General features: G+C 45.3%; 1 protein-coding gene across 1 annotated transcript in view; it reads left to right on the top strand.

The window, feature by feature from the left end:
* The window catches only part of FAM171A2 (family with sequence similarity 171 member A2), a 225,319-nt gene that overhangs the window by 118,769 nt on the left and 86,304 nt on the right, over window positions 1-20,246 (top strand). The window lies entirely within an intron of this gene.

Here is a 20,246-nt window from a genome sequence, read left to right on the forward strand (position 1 = left end):
CTTAATCCTGCATTATCGACCTCTGCTTTAGTAGTCTGACGAAAACACCCTGCCCATCCCACTCTTTCTCTTATGAGGTATCACCACCTGACTAATTTAAAAACGCTTCTATACCTGGTTTTACGCTTGTTCTGTTTATTGTATTCATTTTCTCGCTCTGCGTTTGCCACTTCATGCTCACCTTTATGCTTTGGGACCCTTTCAATTTTCTCTTTCCTTGTTTCTGTCCTTGTCCTTCACTTTTCTCCAGTGCTTCATTTGTGAAAGAAATAGTGCCAGTGCCCAGAGCTCTGCTCGGAGCCCGGCAGCCGGTGCGATGATCCCTATCAGAACCTCCCTGCTCCCTTCCCTCCCTCTCGCGGATTCCTGCTTTCTCCCTTTGTGATGATTTCGCCGTCTTTCTCTTTTTCCGTTTTTCCGATCTGTGTTTTCTCTCTTGCACTGGCAAATATCTGATCCGGGAAAATAAGTACCGTTCCTATAAGTGCCGGTGCCCCCCACCAGCATACACTGGCTTAAATTAAGCACCGCTGTTCTCACTGTATTTCTGTCGTTTGTTTCTTTCCTTGTGTGTATTTTTGACTTGATTTTCTATTATTCTTTTCTTCTGCCAGTATGCATTTCATCTTACTTCTATGTTCTCTGTCATTCCTCCCACTTTCATTCCCTTCCTTATCTTCATTTTCATTCTTCCTTCTTTTTCCAGCCCCTATTGCTACTACATCCTCCATTGCTTCTTTCCTTTCCTCCCCTTCCCTCTTTTCATCCTTGTCTAATTCCTGCCCTAGTTTTTTAATAATTACATATAATATTACTGCACTTCCTATCTTTCTTCATTCTGTATTTTTATTCCTGCTCTCTTCTTCAATTCTCTGATCCTTCCTATCTTACCCTCCTCCTTCCTTCCAGTCTTTCTTACTCCTTTCTTTTGCCATACTCTTTATCTATTCTAATATTCTACTTCCCCGTGTAATTCTTGGCCCCTTTCATTTCTTCTTTTCTTCAATTCCTTGCCTTCTTCTTTTAATCCTTCCTTCTTTTTTAAATCATCATCATTCCAACATCATTTCCTTTACTAACACCCCTTCCTTCCACTCTGTTTCTCCCTTCCCTTTCATCCATTACTCTCCTTTCCCTGCGTCATGCCTTCCTTGCTGCCTTTCTTTCTTCATTTTTAGCTTTATTCTCTCATTATTTGCATCTATTTCTTGCTACTATACATTTATCAAGGGTTACTTTTTTTATTTACTTACAATTTTATGTCGTGCCTCCATCCCCTTCTCTTTCTTTTTTCTGTCTCTTTATTCATAGTGCTTTCCGACCTTCTTTTTTTATCCTATTTACACATAAGCCATTTCAGCCATTCTTTCCTTTCTTCATGTTTTCCTTCCCCAAATGTCTTCATTTCCGACTTCCTGCTGTCCCCACCTACTTCCTATATTCTTTTCACCCTTTCTTCTCCCTCATACTGCTTCCTTGCAGCCACATCTCCACACTTCTTCTTCCCCATCTTCTGTCATTCATTCCTGCTTCATCTTTATTTCCCTCCTTCCTGCCCTACTTAATTTCTTCCTGTGTTCCACACTTTTTTCTTTCCTTCCTTGTTTTGTTTCTTCTTTGTTTCCTCTCGTCCACGCTCCTTCATTCCACTCCACCTTCTTGCCCTCCCTACCTCGTGAATTCCTGCCCAATTTTGATCTTTATTCACTTTTTCTTCCTACCTCCTCGCTCCTGCCCTTTCCCTCTTCTTTCCTCACTTTTCATTCCTTCAGTTTTTCCTTACTCTCTCCACCTCCTTGTTATTCTTCAATTCTTTTTCCATTCTATCACTTTCCTTTGTTCTTTCCATTTGCCCTTCATTTCCACACTCCTTCTTTCTCTATTCCTTCCTCCCTCCCTCTTTTCAGAACTTTCCCGTTTACTTTCTTTCCTCCCCCTTCTCTCCTGTCCTTTCTTCTTTCTTCTGTTATATTTCCTGCTTTTCTTGATTCGTTCTTGCCTTCGAGTTCCCTTCCTCTTCTTCCCTTCCTTGCTCCCTCCTTCCCAGGGTGAGTGGCAGGGGACATGGGCTGTGGCTGGCCTCTGACAGCTGCACCCCCACTAGATGAAAGGCCTGGAATGTGCTATTTAGATCCAGCGAAAGTGCAACTGTTGGCCACAGCCCTCTGCATGGACCCCCAGCAGATGTTTCTGCTCACAGGGATAAAAGTAAATCACAGAGGGATTAGCAATAAAATTAGAAAATAAATTCTTCTCCAACCCTGTCCCCGACATACCCTTTTCCTCTTTCAGTTGATCTCCCATTTTGTCCCTCTGTTCCCCAGCTCACTTGTCTCTCCATTTCTCACTCGTCAACTCTAATTTTATTTCCACCCTCTGACTTGCCCATTTCACTTCCTACCTGTTTTCCCATTTCTCCCTCCATTCATTTTTTCTCCATATACCTTTTGTTTATTTTTTACCTTGCCTAGGTTCAGTCTAGATTCCCTCTTTCTCACATTATCTTCATTTGTTTTCTTCCACTTCAAACTTTTTAATCAAGTCTTCATTTTCATGATCCCATAGTGACCGTCTTACTAAACACTGTTTTATTGCACCGAAAACCACCATAATCCATGGACGAAGCTTCATGAGGCGAGAACAGCAAAAATGACCCCTAGGATTCCTCACAGAACCACGTAAACGAAAGTGACACAGAGGATCACGACGTATGCCAGTGTAAACAAGCACAAACAATGCATCGTCACGATGAATTACATTACTTACAGCCTGATTCATCAAAGGTAATTGCGATTGCAAAGGGCCAGATTCTGAGAATCTGGCCCTTTGCGAGTGCGATTTTTGCATTTGGGATTCATCATCCCAAATGCCAAAATCGCTATTACCGAAATCGCATATTTGCGAGGAATTGGATTTAAGGAATCTCTAATAGAGATTCCTTAAATGCAATTCATCAACCATTTAGAAATTGCGAAATCGCAATATTTGGTCGCAATTTACCACCAAATCTGACTTGGTGGTAAATTGCGAAAAAAGAGTAAAAAGCACTTTAGTGCATTTTTTTCTTTTGCATGTTACACACACACATGTCCTTTGGACATGTGTGTGCGCAACACCTGTTCAAATGTGCATTTAAGGGGTGCTACAGGGTGTCCTTTGGACACCCCTGGCACCCTTCAAATCGCATCCTTATTTGCGATTAGCAAATTGCTAATCGCAAATAAGGAATACTCCCCATTCATTCCTATGGGCCTTTTGGCCCATAGGAATGAATGGGGAGTTTTTCCTTATTTGAGATTAGCAATTTGCTAATCACAAATAAGGAATGTGTACGAATCGCATATTTTTTTGCGATTCCTACATGAATACCGTTTTGCGAGTCTGGAATAGCGATTCCTTATGAATCGCTATTTCAGACTCGCAAAACGGCCCAATGATGAATCAGGCTGATAATTTTTCCAGGCATTACACATTTGCGAAAAACTCCCCATTCATTCCTATGGGCCAAAAGGTTGCACACGCTGTACAGAAAGAAGGTCTACAGATTAGTTACGTGGACACCATGTGGGAATATTATTAATTTTGTCGGAGTCTCTAGCCGCCACGCATTCAGTGGAATTGGAAAGGAATTCTTACCTGTGTACGGACGTATTCATTACGGTCTTTTGGAGTTTTTTTAATTGAAGTAATGGCACACCACTAACGGCTTGCCCACCGTATTGCTGGGGTTGTTTATTTCTAAGAATTAGGTCCTCTCCCCGTCCTGATGAAGACCCGTAGCTGAGGATTTTACTCACCCCTTATGTGCTTGGGTCGAAACGTGGACGATAATCCCCCTTTGGGGCCTGTACCCTATGTATCCCCCTCCCCTCAACTATGGTCACAGATGAACTCTCGTTGTGTCACGGTTAAACAAGGATAAATGGCTATGGTTTGAAAGACAGACAGGAGCAGGCCCAAAACATAAACTAAGGACTTTGCCCTTAGATTGATATTATACGGAAGAATCATTGTGTTCCCATTATTTTCTCAGACCCTCTTGGTCCTCTTTTCACACGAGCACTAATCTCATCACCTCTTTTTCACACTGCTTGGTAGTAACCCCCTCAATATATGTCCAATTGTGTTCTTAAATCAATGAGATTACTTTGCTGAAACAGAAATTAAATGTTTTTTCGGCACTAACCATATCTGTGGGTACTGTTTTCTATTGTAAATGTATTTGGCTACTGTTTTTCTGTTTTTTCCATTGCAGGATTTAATCGCATTAATAAAAATGCTTTTGTCATGTATTGTAATATTTATTATTTAGTATCAACGTCTAGGACCACTTTGTTGTCTGTATCAATTGATACCCAGGTCCTTCGACTTTTTCTGGGTCACCCCATTTATATTAAAGGAACCCTTTCAGCAGCCTTAGAATAACGAAATATTGGGGAGAAACAGGTTCTACACATATGTCTGTCAGTGTGCAACAAGCTCCTTGCCTGCAGTTCGTAGTTCACTGAGTTACATTACGAGGATTATAACGTGATCTGCAAGTAACAAAAGGAGCTCTGAAGCAAAACCAGTAAACTACTAAGCTGTGTACATAAACTACAAATGTGCAACCTGTTTATTATACATTGTGCTATGCAGCAGGAACATTAACCCTCTATGATATTTTATGAATAGGCACACACATTTTTCCAGCAAGTGCATAAACCACCTGAGGTATCTTACTGTTATTATATCCCTGGTAGGTTGCTCTTCTCGCCACCGCACAGCAGCACCTGTGTGACGCTGCCCTTTGAGCTTGACTGCTGCCGCTAGCCTGGTTCGTGTCCCACATTGTCTTCTCTGCCTTCAGTAATTGCATTCTGCTCTGCCAATTGCTTGTATTTCCACTGCTGTCCTGTCGGTTACTTGTATTTGCACCTGCCCTTGACCGTTCCCGTTGTGCCCTCCTTACCCTCCGTCATTTTGGAACACAAGGAAACCCGTAGAGGGGCCTTCGGACCATGGGTTAATTCAGTTATTATAGGAAACAGGGGTCCTAGGGAGTTACGATGTAACAGGAGATGCTAATATAGACCACAATCAGTACTATATTTTTTATCGCCCAGCCGGGCGTAGAGTAATTTATTAAGAATAACATAGAATTACATTGACCTAGAGAGGGTCAAAATATGAACAACAAGATAGGGTACAGTCCTGTACCTATCCCGCAAGGTTGGAAAACCAATAGAGTCAAGCAAGGTAGAAGGAAGGAAAGAGGGTTTTCAGGCAAGAAGAAAAGATTTTTAGAGCCAAAGGATGGCTTGCGATTAAAATAGATAGTTTCGCAAAGTACATCCAACAGTGTCAACAGTAGATTATACACATTAGATCATATGTAACACTGTTCAGAGACGCACAACACCCACTTCCGCTTCGACTCCAGCACCCTCCACGCACTCATCGGCGTACAATCACGCACCTGCTGCCTCGCCCTCCCTGAAGTGCACCCAAGGACCCTTCGCATGCCGGAACTGCAGCTTCACCAGCATCCGGCCCGCCAACCCACCTACCAAAGAACCCAACTATTTCAGATGCATCCTTCTTAAACACCCGCCCCGCACGCAAATACGCAGTGGAACTCTGGGACCTATTGGACTCCAACACCCCAGACGTCGCCTTCCTGATGGAGACCTGGCTGAATCCCTCCTCTGCACCCAACATCGCCATAGCCATCCCGGAAGGCTATAAGGTCACCCGCAGGGACCGCACCATTGGAGTAGGAGGAGGAATTGCCATCGTCCACAGGAGCACTCTCAAAGTCTCAACCAACACCGACAACACCCTCAGCACAGCCGAACACTTGCACTTCCAGATTCACAAGATCTTGCGAAGCATGCATAGGGTGTGAAAGCATGATGAGGAGACGGCGTTGACTTGTCTGGTCATCGAGAGGGAGGAGAACAGGATGAAGCCCAGGTTGCGTGCGTGGTCTGTTGGCTTGGGAGCGGTGCCCAGGGCTGGGGGCCACCAGTCGTCCCCCCAGGCGGAGAGCGATGGTCCCAGGATGAGGACTTCCGTCTTGTCTGAGTTCAGTTTCAGGCAGCTGTTCTTCATCCACTCGGCAACGTCTTTCATCCCTTCGTGTAGGCTGGTTCTGGCAGTGTTGGGGTCTCTGGTGAGGGAGAGGATCAGCTGGGTGTCGTCGGCGTAGGAGACGATGTTGAGGTTGTGTTGGCGTGCGATGGCGGCAAGAGGTCTCATGTAGACGTTGAAGAGGGTGGGGCTGAGTGATGATCCTTGCGGAACGCCGCAGATGACTTCGGTGGCCTCGGATCGAAACGGGGGGAGGCGGACTCTCTGTGTTCTTCCGGCGAGGAACGAGACGATCCACTCCAGTGCCTTCTCTTGGATGCCGATGTTGCTGAGGCGCTGTATTAGGGTGCGGTGGCAGACAGTGTCGAACGCTGCGGAGAGGTCCAGGAGGATGAGTGCCGCTGTTTCCCCGTTGTCGAGCAGGGCTCGGATGTTGTCGGTGGCTGCGATGAGGGCGGTCTTGGTGCTGTGGTTGGCTCTGAAACCGGACTGCGAGGGGTCGAGAGATCCGTTCGTCTCGAGGAAGGCGGCAAGCTGTCTGTTGCCGATCTTCTTGATGACTTTGGCAGGAAAAGGAAGGAGCGAGATGGGGCGGAAGTTTTTGAGGTCGGTGGGGTCCGCTGTTGGTTTCTTCAGTAGGGCGCTGAGCTCGGCGTGTTTCCAACTCTCCGGGAAGGTGGTGTTGTCGAAGGAGGTGTTGATGACGTCTCGGAGTTGGGGTGCGATGATGGAGTTGGCCTTGTTGAAGGCGTGGTGGGGGCAGGGGTCAGTCGGAGATCCGGAGTGGATGGTGTTCATCGTGTGGGCTGTGTCTTTGGTGGTCACCGTGGTCCAGGTGTGGAGGGTGGCGGTGGGGGGCGTTGGTTCGACGGTTGGGTGCGTGGATGGTGCGCCGAAACTGTTGTGGATGTCGGCAATCTTGCGGTGGAAGAACGAGGCGAGAGAGTTGCAGAGATCTTGTGAGGGAGTGATGTCGTTGTTGCCGGTGCTGGGGTTGGAGAACTCCTTGACGATGGTGAAGAGTTCCTTGCTGTCGTGGGCGTTGTTGTCCAGTCGTTCCTTCAGTGATTTCTTCTTGGTGGTGCGGATGAGCTGGTGGTGCTTGCGGGTGGCGTGTTTGAGGGCGGTCATGTTGTCAGTGGTCTGGTCGAGGAGCCAGGCTTTCTCGAGGGTGCGGCAGGTCTTCTTGGAGTCCTTGAGTTCGTCGGTGAACCAGGAGGCCTTCTTGCTTCTGGGTCTGCTGGGAGGGTTCTTCAGTGGTGCGAGTTCATCGGCGCAGGCGGTCAGCCACTGGGTGAAGTTGAGGGCTGCTTCGTTGGGGTCCGTTGTGCTGGCGGGTGGGTTCTGGCTGAGTGAGGTGGTGAGCTGGTCGGCGGTGATCTTGCTCCAGCTTCTGTGAGGAACCTGTTGCGGGTGGTGGTGGGTTGTGGTTCTTCTGAAGCAGAAGTTGACGCAGCTGTGGTCGGTCCAGTGGAGTCCGGTGGAGTCCAGTGGAGTGGCTGAAGGTGATGTGCTTGCTGGATGAGAAGACGGGATCAAGCGTGTGGCCGGCGTAGTGGGTGGGGGTGTTGACCAGTTGCTTGAGTCCGAGGTTGGCGAAGTTGTCCAGCAGGGCGGAGGTGTTGCGGTCCTTGTTGTTCTCCAGGTGGAAATTGAGGTCCCCTAGGAGGATGTAGTCGGCGGAGGGGAGGGCGTGTGGGCTGATGAAGTCCGTGATGTCATCGCTGAATTGTGTGCGTGGTCCCGGGGGTCTGTAGATGAGGGTGCCTCTGAGGGTCGTCTTTGGGTCGGTGTGAATCTGGAAGTGGAGGTGCTCGGCGGCAGTGAAGGTGTCGTTGGAGTTGGTCGTGATGCGGATGGTGTTCTTGTGGACGATGGCGATGCCTCCTCCGGTCTGGTTGACGCGGTCCCTCCTGATGATCTTGTACCCGTCCGTGATGGCGATGTCGGGGGCTGAGGAGGCGTTCATCCAGGTTTCCGTGAGGAAGGCGACGTCTGGTGATGTTGTGTCGAGCAGGTTCCAGAGTTCCACGGCGTGTCTGTGGACGGAGCGGGTGTTGAGCAGGATGCACTTGAGGCTGCTGCTGGTGCTTGGCTTGGCGGGTGCGGTGCAGGTTCGGAGGCAGGTGAACTTGCAGGTTCTGCAGGTGAAGGGTCCGTGAATGCGTTTCGGGGCGGCCTAGCAGCAGGTGGGGTTCCGGCCGGCATTGAGTGCGTTGAGGGCGGCGGCGTCGTAGGTCTGTCGGGGCATCTTGCATCGGTAGGGGCCAGGGGTCCTGGCACTAGGCGCGGTCCAGGCACGGACAGGCGCAGACGGGCTTGCCTTTGGCGCACCTTCGGCGCACAATCAGCGCGCCCGCTGCGCATGCGTGTGGGCGGCATAAGTAAGAAGCCGGGAGGGAGGAGCAACTGGGTGGCAGGAGCGGGGCGGCGAATGGGCAGGAGGGAGGCGGGGCCGCCGGGAGTCAGCAGTGGGAAATAGCGGTTCTGCGGCGGCTGGGGCGATCCAGGCAGCAGCGAGGCAGGAGCGGCAAGCAGAAAAAAGAGCGAGGCAGGAGTCAGCAGGAGCAGCGGTGAGTGGGGGCGACCACCCCTGGAAGAAGGCTCAGCGGTCTCAGCAAGAAAGCCAGCTAGTTCACCGAAGACCTCCAGGCCTCTCAGCGAACCTGCTGAAAACGCGAAAAAAACTGGATCCATGATCAAACACCAGAAAGCTGCACAGCCCACAAGAACGCCACCCGCAGACACCACCACCTCATCAGATCCGCCAAAAGGACCTTCTACAAAGACCGCCTAGACAACAATGCACACAACAGCAAAGAGCTCTTCAACATCATGAAGGAACTCTCCAACCCCAGCTCCAACACCAATGACACCTCACCTTCACAAGACCTGTGCGACTCGCTGGCCACCTTCCATCGCAAGATCGCAGACATCCACAAAAGCTTCCACGCTGTCACCACCCCGGCAACCACTGAGACCCCGCGCAACGACCACCACCTGCACCAACCACCTGCTCTCCTGGACCAACATCAACGACGATGATACCATCCTTCAAGACAGTGACCTTCCCGGAGAGCTGGAAGCATGCAGAGATCAACGCCTTATTCAAGAAACCCAAGGCGGACCCCAAGGACCTCAAGAACTTCTGACACATCTCCCTGCTCCCGTTCCCGGCGAAGGTCATCGAATAAGGCCATTAACAAACAACTGACCAGCTTCCTCGAAGAGAACAGCATCCTGGACCCGTCCCAGTCCGGGTTCCGCAGCAACCACAGCACCGAAATTGCCATCATCTCCGCCACTGATGACATCAGGACCCTGCTAGATAACTGAGAAACCCCGGCCATCATCCTCCTGGACCTGTCAGCCGCCTTCGATACGATCTGCCACCGCACACTACGAACACGCCTCTATGATGCCAGAATCCAAGAGTAGAACCTGGACTGGACCTCCTCCTTACTCTCCGGCAGAACACAGAGCGTCTGCCTCCCCCCCTTACTCCGAAGCCACAGGGATCATCTGCGGTGTACCCCAAGGCTCGTTCCAACGTTGTTCAACATCTACATGGCACCGCTCGCTCACGTCGCACGACCTCAACATCATCTCCTACGCCGACGACACCCAGCTGATCCTCTCCCTCACTAAGGAACCCCACACCGCCAAAACCAACCTCCACGAAGGAATGAAGGCCGTCGCCAACTGGATGAGGAACAGCCGACTGAAGCTGAACTCGGACAAGACGCAGGTCCTCATCCTCGGATCCACCCCCTCGGCCTGGGACGACTCCTGGTGGCCAACTGAACTAGGAACATCCCCAACACCCACCGACCACGCACGCAACCTAGGGGTCATCCTCAACTCTAACCTCTCCATGACGAAGCAGGTCAACGCTGTCTCTTCCTCCTGCTTCAACACCCTCCGCATGCTTCACAGAATCTTCAAGTGGATCCCCACGGAAACGAGAAGGAAGGTCTCCCAGGGCCTCGTCAGCAGTAGACTAGACTACGGAAACACACTCTACGCAGGAGCCCCTGCAAAACTCTTGAAATGACTCCAAAGCATCCAGAACGCCTCTGCACACCTGATCCTCGACATTCCTCGCCGCAGCCACATGACACCCTACCTGAGGGACCTGCACTGGCTCCCTGTCAACAAGAGGATAACCTTCAAACTCCTCACCCACGCACACAAGGCACTCCACAACACCGGACCAGCGTACCTCAACAGCCGACTCAGCAGCCTCTACACCCCCACCCGTCAGCTCCGCTCCGCGGACTGGCGCACTCGCAACCGTCCCCCGCATCCGAGGAGTGACCGTCGGCGGCAGATCATTCTCCCACCTCGCCTCCAAGACATGGAACACCCTCCCCAAGACCTTGCTCTTCTAACAGTAGCAGCTTCCCCACCCCCCGTCCCCCCCCCCCCCCAGACCTTGAGACCCTCACGGGTATGTAGTGCGCTTTACAAATGCTATGATTGATTGATTAATTATATCCAGGGAATTGCTGGGTATACAAAGATCTCTTCAGTAGGTGCCTTAATGTGTAAGGCATTTTGAAATGCACTCTGTCTTTATTAAGCCAGAACAGATTTACTGTCACCTTTCTCCTCCTTGTCAACTTCTTTGAGGCAGAATTAAAAAAACAAATAAATATGTAGGGTGATTATTGACCGGGTTGGATGAGTTGTAGCTCCTCATGTCTCTGCCTCCTGCGACTCCACCCCTTTCTGCTTCTACCCTTTGCCCCGCCCAAATTACGAGATCCCAGAGTTTTATTTTCCATTTCCAGCACTGGTCCGCTGTCTAATTTCACACCATGTTTTACTTTCTCACTTTTCCATCTTGTTACACTCTCCGAATTTCTTGTTTTCACCTCTGCGTTTTTCTCTAACTTTACTTTTTCAATTGTTTCTCTCATCTCACCACTAGTTTCCCGCTTCCATTTCAGGCATTGCTTCACACTTTGGGCCCCATTGCAAGAGCCTGGTTAATACCAGGAGCTAATAAAACCTATTAAACACTGATAGCGCTGTGCTTGTTTTTTTCATAGTGCGGTATTAGCTCCTTATTCTGAGTTCCACATACCAGAATTAGGGACGTAAAACTTTTAATATTAGATTTCCCTACACAGCTTTTACCAAGTTTAACCTGGCGAAATTTGTGCAGGCAAAAAAACTGTATATTGGTGGGAAATGTGTGAACAAGTTAGAATTCTTCAGCATTTATTTATTGTGAATTTTAAGTACACGCATATCTGAGTCCCAGCGTACAGAGGCTACAGAGCAAGATGCAAGTGCTGGATCCAAGTATCATCTTTGTTGGATGAAAAGAAGGCGTTTGTTTAGGTAGAGTGGGAATATGAGGGCCAGAGAAAGAGCCAAGTGCTGGTAGCAAATGGCTCAACCTGATCAGAAGAGTGGGTCTGCTACAGTGCTTAATTTGAGCCGGTAGTTTCGGTGCTCAGCACCGGCACTTTGGAAAGCAGCCACATGGTGGCACTGTTTGTGTAATTTAAAGGTGAGCAGAAAAACTGTTGTTTGTTAATTCCATATATATTAAAAACAACTAATACCTGACACTCAAGCCATTCTTAAAGCTTTAGTAGCCTCGAACAGTCTGAATTGTCACACTTGTAGCAGTGTGATGGTTAGTAGTTGTGTAAGCACAGTGGGAATGTGTGGTGCAAACTACGGTGACCGCCAGATGAGGCCCTGGTACTTATTTATTTTTACAAATTGGCCTGCTCACAGATCACCCGGGTCTCAGCAAGTAATTGTAGGCTTCCATAACACTCAGATTTATAAAAGTTTGAAACAAAACAGGAGGGGGGGGGTGGTGCCTGAGAGGCATAATGAGCTAAAAAAAAGAACACCAAACATTTACAGGTGAAAACACCTGTAATGAACACATCGCTCCGCTGTTTGCATGTGTAGTAGTACATTGTACTTAAGATAATGACCTAGGTGACTAACGTAACATATTGGGCCGGTTCAATGCTCAATACTCAACTGCATATCTGGGGTTTGCATCTCCAAGAATAATAAATAACAGGCTGTGTCTCAGTAATGAGCCAGTTGTACATGACTACCATAGTACATCACAGGTACAAGTATTGATACTCTAGTATAGGATTTTGGTAGGATAATAAGTATGCCATGACTATTTCTATCTGAAGGTGCCTATATTGTTTTTATTGATTCTGCATTATGTATTGGCTGTGCACTTTTATGTTTTTCCGTTTGGAATCTGAATAAAGAATAATGAGTGAGTGAAGTAGTGTGTATTTGAAGTATCAATTGCTTTGGACCTTGAAGTACAGGAACTTTAATATAGAGTCTCTAAGCATCCTATCATGACCATGTAATAGAGTTGCCCAATATTCAGTTGTGTAATCCCTTGCCAAGCATAGTTTTGATGATAATCCCATATAACCCAGAGACTTCTCCTCTGTCTGACCCTACACCTGCAAATATTGCCACACAGATGAGACCATTAATTCGACTGTTTGGACTCCCAACATAGCACAGAGACAACTGCCAATTGTCAACACCTCAAATGATCAGTGTCTCCCAGGACAAACTTAGTTTGCAAAGTGTGAAGTGACTTAATATGTCCTTGTCCATATAAAGGATCAATTTGTATCAGACCATACTCGTGCCAGGAAGCTCAAAAGGTTGGTTTTCCTGTGATCTGAACTGTAACATCATGTCAGATTGGTGCTGTTTTTGGAGAAGAGGCTACCCCGATACCGTTATGGACCAGTCACCACGCAGTTGTGGTTGCTGCCAAAATGTGATCCTCACCACAGTGTGACTGGCAGTGACGAAAAAGACACGTAATGACAAATTCGTCCATCCCAACAGATGGGATGGACTGAGAACTGAGAAAAATCCTAACTTTAAGACTTTCGGTATTCACAGAAGGCATTTAGGAGTACTAACTTTAGGACTTCTAAATGCCTTCTGTAAATACCGAAAGTTTTAAAGTTAGGATTTTTCTCAGTTTAGGAGGAGTAAAGTTAGGAGTCCTAACTTTAGGACTCCTAAATGCCTTCTGTGAATACAGAAAGTCTTAAAGTTAGGATTTCTCTCAGTTTAGGAGTAGTAAAGTTAGGAGTCCTAACTTTAGGACACCTAAATGACTTCTGTGAATACCGAAATGAGTAAGTGCCTTCTGTGAATACCAAAATGAGTAAGTGTCTTATGTGAATACCAAAATGGTAGCAAGTTTAGGATTTTGTCTTAAGTTAGTTCTGAGAATCGGGCCCACCGATATTAACATCAGGTGCATTAATAGTTAGTGGTCCTATGGGCCTAGATTTCCCTAGCGATGACATAATAGAGTTGCGGGCATATAACCAGCATTGACAGTCTTCCAACAAGGAAGTCCATCTCAATGAAAATGTATCAGGCTTCACCACTGACCTTCCTGTCTTCTGTATTGTGCTTCAGTGGTGAGCTGGGAATTGTCTGTGTCCCTGTGGAGTGCACCTCCAATGTGGTGTAGGCAAGCTCACTTAGACTCACTTCTAGCTAATCCAGTTTTTAAATATTTCGTAGAATTCCTGTGATGATTCCAAGGTGCACCACTGTTCGCTGGTTTTGGTGTGCAAATTTCGTAGGCAGCACTGTCTGTTGCAAAGTCATTCATGGTTACAAGGAAAGGTTTCAGGTCATTCAGATCAATACATTTCTTTGTCTTGCGGTCCAGAGTCACGATCAGGGAGGGAGGGTCCAATAGCCCATACTTCAGGTCCCACTGTCACAGCCTGAGCCATAGAGCAAGAAACATCTGTGCTTTGATGTTGGTTTTCGCTGAGTAGTCCACTGAAAAGAAAATTGGATGACCTTTGTAAAAGAATGACCCTAAAAATAAGGACCTAATATTGATGACAGGTTATACGCTGTAATTGGTTGTGGTTTCTAACTTCTAGTCTTTGTATGTGTTTTAATCCAATTCATGCTCTGACATTCAAGCATTTCATTGAGTTGGAGGTTGAGGAGCTGTGTTCATTAAAAAGCCTACCATGCTGTCCTTCTTGCTGTTTTCTGGTATACCGTAAATATGGAAGTTGTCTCACCTTGCTCTGTCATTAAGTTCAGTGACCTTGTGTCTAAGGTATTACATTTTTTACTCCAGTCCAGAAGTTTCTCTTAATTACATTGCACCTTTTGTCAGTTGTGTCCATTCTGGCCTGAAATGCTGAGATATCCTGACATACTGATCTCACTTTCATCGCCATATCAGTCATCTTGGAGTCCATGGTAGACGGCCTAGTGTTGAGGGCAGATATTCCTTTCAATATGGCATCCTTTGCGAGATCCGATAACTTTGGGGTATCAGGTTTAAAGTAGACATGGAGTGTAAAATGCTTCTGAGAACTGAAGCTGGTACGGCGAAGATATGGAAGATGGTGTCATGTAGTTCCAAAGACAAATCAAACTATAATGGATCAGCTGAAATTAGTGGGACTGGTCCACCAGCACTGTGTGAGTGTCAGAGCTCACCTCTGTGCAAGCGCAATCCTGGGCAGTCGTGGGAGCCAGCACCCTGCAAGAGAACCACGAACAGCGGTCAATGACTCTGATGACACAGATATTCATTTACACATGGTTGATGACGACCCAATGAGGACATACGTTCCAGTGTCACTTCAAAAAGTCCTGATACATCTACCAGTCTCTGACCATCAGGTCTTAAATGCACCATAGGAACTGCCCAGGGGCCCCAGTGCAGTCTTGTGCCTGGAACAAAGTTATATCATTCGTGTCAGGCCCGTACTCCAGAGGTAACTTGGAGAGCAGAGAGCGTCCCAAGAAAAGTCATTGTAGTAATCTTCTGCCTATATGAATCCAGGCACCTTGTTCTCGTGGTGAGCAAATCTCGGCTTGGGATCAAGGTCAGGCAGCATCAGCATATCTCCGCTGGGCGGCCGTCACACTGGTCAACTCCATGCCATGCTGGCACTGAAAGATCAATGAAGCTCTCCTACCTGCATTGTGAGCTAGTGCTGTGCAGTCATCTTCCCAAGGTGATCGCACCGACCTCCTGTCTGAAAGGGGCGCTCAGGATACTAGTACAGAGATCTGGCACCACTGCGTCTTTAGTAGGAAGCAGCCATCTTGGTCGGTTCCTAGCTCCACCTCCTGCAGCTTATGTTTCTGTCAAGCTAACTTCTTCTTCTCCCTTTTGGTACACACTGTATTTCCTAATCCTTTTTCATTTGATCTCTCCCGTTTAAAACGTTTTTGTCTGACATTTTGTATCATGTTGTATTTTGACACCTTAATTTTCCTCTCACTTATTTCAGCCTCCCTTTTGTTCTAACAACTTTGTTCTCGCTTCTACTTTCTCCCTTGTCTCTCATTTCACATTGTAACTTTTGATTTTCACTTTCCATCTTTTCTCACATTTTCCATCATATGTATTCTCTTTTGTTTTCTCCATCTTCTGTCATAGCTTGCTTCTATTTTCTCTCACTTTCTCCATTTTTTGCGTGCCATTTAACTCTTTGTTTGTGTATCTCTCTGTCTTGTCTCTCATTTTGTTTTTATCATTTTCTGGATACCTTCTTACAGGATTTTGTGCTGCAGTGTGCTGGGTGCAATTTACACACTGGTGCGTCCGTCGTGCCCTTTTGAGTACAATCTTTGCAGCTTTTATTTTTAACACTCTGACTTTCTGTTACCTTCTTCACTTCTATTTTACACTTTTCAAGCATCTCTTGTTTTCTCCATCTTCTTTCATTCTGTTCATATCTTCTTCTCTCTGTCACTTTTTCTGTTGTCTTACTTATGAAGAGCATCTATTCTGTTGTGTTACTTATGAGTCACATCTATTCTGCCTCCAATATTCAATTTTTTCTCGTTACGCTCATTTTATTGCATTCTTTTGGTATCTTTGTTGCTATCTCAAACTTTATCTTTTTTTCCTGCTCCTATTTTCGCTCTCACTTTTCTCACCTTATGTCTCATTTCATACCTTATTTCCCTCTCTGTTTTTCCATAATTTCTAACGTTTCATGTATTGTTTTGTCTTCTTTCACTTGTTCCATATTCCCTCATTTTCCACACACCATTTTTTACTCTGACTTTGTTTATCCTCTTTGCCATTTCACTTCTCATTTTGATATATTTTACTCTTACACCTTATATCATTTCATGTATTCTTTCTCACGTTCCCCTGATTTTCTTATGTTCTATGTCGTCTCTTTTTCAAACCAATTTCTCTATCTCTGTGTCCACCTTTTTCATTTCAGACCTTATTTCATAATTTTACCTCTTGTTTACCTCTTGTTTTTCTTTCCTGCTTTCCACATCTTTTCCCTAATCGTTTCCACTTTTTGTAGGGCAGTCAGTGCTTACTGAGCAGTTACCATGTTTGGGTTCTATTATTTACTGGTGTCCCAATGCCATTAATAACATTGTGCTCTAATTGATCAACCAAGCTACTCATTTGGCCACTTGTGTCATGAATGGCAGTGCAGCTGTGCAGTGAAGACTCACCCTCAGAGATGTTAGAGATTGGAACACCAATTACAGGCAATGGTTAATCAGTATTACTCTTCAGTTTAGATTAGAATGTTTATTTACGAGTAAAAGGTGGAACTAACATTATGACACGCAGGACTAGCATCTTCCAGGGCCAAGGCCACTTATAATATCTAAGCACCTGGCTCATCGTTTAAAAAAAATAATAATAGTGAGCCAGAAGGCCAATGATATCTCAAGGTACAGTTTTAGGGTGCTCAAGGACTAGGGCTTTAATTCACTGTTTGTAAACAAAGCATGTCAATCAGTCAGCGGTTCCAGACAGCAGGATACAGCATCGTAACGTTGTTATGATATTTCTGGGCCCCTGGGTCATTATCTCTGATATCAGACTGTAGAAGCCATTGGGTTTGAGACCAAAAGACTGACTAAAACAACCCCAAAATCTATTATCTTAGATGTCCACCCTCAGATAGTAATGGTTCCACCAAAGGAAAATAAGTATGTTGAGTTTATGGTCTTAGGAGTCTCTTTGTTCAGTTCGGTAGAGCCACTCGTAGACCCCGAAGCCAGTGTCAGCTTGGGATACTGTTCCAACTAAGGCAAATTAGGATGCCAATGATATCCAACTTTGGAGGCACAGCTAGAAAGCCTGGCTTTATTTAAAGTTTGGAAAATTCCTAAATTATGAAGAAGTGAATTTGAATAGCTGTGTGAAGTTACAAAACCACAGTTTTCTAAGAACAGTTAGCCAGGTTCTCCAAATATGGAGTTGGTATTTTTTAATTTTCTTTTTAAAAGAAGCAAAAAAGGGGGCTTCGTGCTGCAGTGGTGTTTGCCCTTTGTAACTTCATTGCTGGGAGCCTCTTACCCTGATGTTTCCTTACACTCCTTCTCTTGTCCCCAATCTCGGAAGTCTAATGGAGTAATGGAAGTCTCAGGTACTCACACATGCAGGTAGACAGGCACACCAGAACAGTGGTGGGCCTGCATCGTAAACCAATAATTTACGCCCACCACTGCATTTCAATGCCTGGTAAAAGAGGATATTTTCCGCCGACACTGGGGGGTACAATTTCAGTGTAGCTCCTCTCTGTAGAGTTACTCTGCTGAAGTGCATCGCTAGTTGAAAACAGAGAACCTCCTGTGGGCTCACAGATGATAGAGTCCACTGGAGGAAAATCATTAAGTGGGTCAAAAAATATTGGTGGGGATGCATGGCTGAAAAGAGAAAAAACACTGAAATGTACAAGTTATAGTTAACAGCACAATCCCTAATTCACAAAACAGCCATGCAAACCAGAAAAAGCCCCCTCTGCCAATCATATCCGAGTATTACATAAATGTTGGAGTAATGGAGGTTTAAAGTTCTGGAGCCAAAGATCCTCCTTAAATTAAAAGTCCAGATATCTCTAAAAAGTAACCTCTTCGTGCCCAACTCGACCACCTTTTGAAATGCAAATTTCTCACAAAATGCCTGAATGTCTTTAGACCAAACCAAGAAAAGCACAATCCTTAAATAAAGTTCTAGCTGTAACTCAAGTGTGATTTAATTCTTGTCAGGGTTTTTTTCTGTATCAAAGAACAAATAATTCTATGGGAACTAATTGTTCCTATGAGCATTACGTTTTCTTAGCTCCTGCCTTATGGAACGGCACAAAACTTGCCATAAAGGTCCCAAAGTGGATGTATTTTTTTGTGAGATCCATTGAATGGCACCGAAGTTATTAAAGGTATTAAAATATTAAGAAACAAAAAATGCCTTTTCTATGGAAACTCTGGCTTAACCATAACTGCCCCAGTGCTATTGTCGCCAGTGTGATCTATATTATAAATATAATAATATAAATGTTTAAATATTTTTTCTTTTAAGGGGAAAACCTCATCAAACCTAGTTACCATAAGAAGAGCGTTTTTTGGTGTGCTAAAAATCTAACTAAAAGTTCAACCACCTAAGCTCTTTCCTTGAAAGTTTCAGGGTGAGCCATCAAGCCGGGGCTGAGTAAAAAGACGGGTCCCGAAATGCAATTTCTGAACAGTGCTAACGCCCAAACAGCTAAAAAGAATTACACCAAATTTGGCAGAAAGCTAGATCTTTACCTAGAAAGTGTGTTTTTTGTTATTTGAAGTAAATTCAAATGAACATTTGTGTTTGTGCATTGTGAGCTAGTGCTGTGCAGTCATCTTCCCAAGGTGATCGCACCGACCTCCTGTCTGAAAGGGGCGCTCAGGATACTAGTACAGAGATCTGGCACCACTGCGTCTTTAGTAGGAAGCAGCCATCTTGGTCGGTTCCTAGCTCCACCTCCTGCAGCTTATGTTTCTGTCAAGCTAACTTCTTCTTCTCCCTTTTGGTACACACTGTATTTCCTAATCCTTTTTCATTTGATCTCTCCCGTTTAAAACGTTTTTGTCTGACATTTTGTATCATGTTGTATTTTGACACCTTAATTTTCCTCTCACTTATTTCAGCCTCCCTTTTGTTCTAACAACTTTGTTCTCGCTTCTACTTTCTCCCTTGTCTCTCATTTCACATTGTAACTTTTGATTTTCACTTTCCATCTTTTCTCACATTTTCCATCATATGTATTCTCTTTTGTTTTCTCCATCTTCTGTCATAGCTTGCTTCTATTTTCTCTCACTTTCTCCATTTTTTGCGTGCCATTTAACTCTTTGTTTGTGTATCTCTCTGTCTTGTCTCTCATTTTGTTTTTATCATTTTCTGGATACCTTCTTACAGGATTTTGTGCTGCAGTGTGCTGGGTGCAATTTACACACTGGTGCGTCCGTCGTGCCCTTTTGAGTACAATCTTTGCAGCTTTTATTTTTAACACTCTGACTTTCTGTTACCTTCTTCACTTCTATTTTACACTTTTCAAGCATCTCTTGTTTTCTCCATCTTCTTTCATTCTGTTCATATCTTCTTCTCTCTGTCACTTTTTCTGTTGTCTTACTTATGAAGAGCATCTATTCTGTTGTGTTACTTATGAGTCACATCTATTCTGCCTCCAATATTCAATTTTTTCTCGTTACGCTCATTTTATTGCATTCTTTTGGTATCTTTGTTGCTATCTCAAACTTTATCTTTTTTTCCTGCTCCTATTTTCGCTCTCACTTTTCTCACCTTATGTCTCATTTCATACCTTATTTCCCTCTCTGTTTTTCCATAATTTCTAACGTTTCATGTATTGTTTTGTCTTCTTTCACTTGTTCCATATTCCCTCATTTTCCACACACCATTTTTTACTCTGACTTTGTTTATCCTCTTTGCCATTTCACTTCTCATTTTGATATATTTTACTCTTACACCTTATATAATTTCATGTATTCTTTCTCACGTTCCCCTGATTTTCTTATGTTCTATGTCGTCTCTTTTTCAAACCAATTTCTCTATCTCTGTGTCCACCTTTTTCATTTCAGACCTTATTTCATAATTTTACCTCTTGTTTACCTCTTGTTTTTCTTTCCTGCTTTCCACATCTTTTCCCTAATCGTTTCCACTTTTTGTAGGGCAGTCAGTGCTTACTGAGCAGTTACCATGTTTGGGTTCTATTATTTACTGGTGTCCCAATGCCATTAATAACATTGTGCTCTAATTGATCAACCAAGCTACTCATTTGGCCACTTGTGTCATGAATGGCAGTGCAGCTGTGCAGTGAAGACTCACCCTCAGAGATGTT

This window comes from Lissotriton vulgaris, chromosome 5 (assembly GCF_964263255.1).
Source record: "Lissotriton vulgaris chromosome 5, aLisVul1.2, whole genome shotgun sequence".
In the NCBI taxonomy this organism is placed as follows: Eukaryota; Metazoa; Chordata; class Amphibia; order Caudata; family Salamandridae; genus Lissotriton; species Lissotriton vulgaris.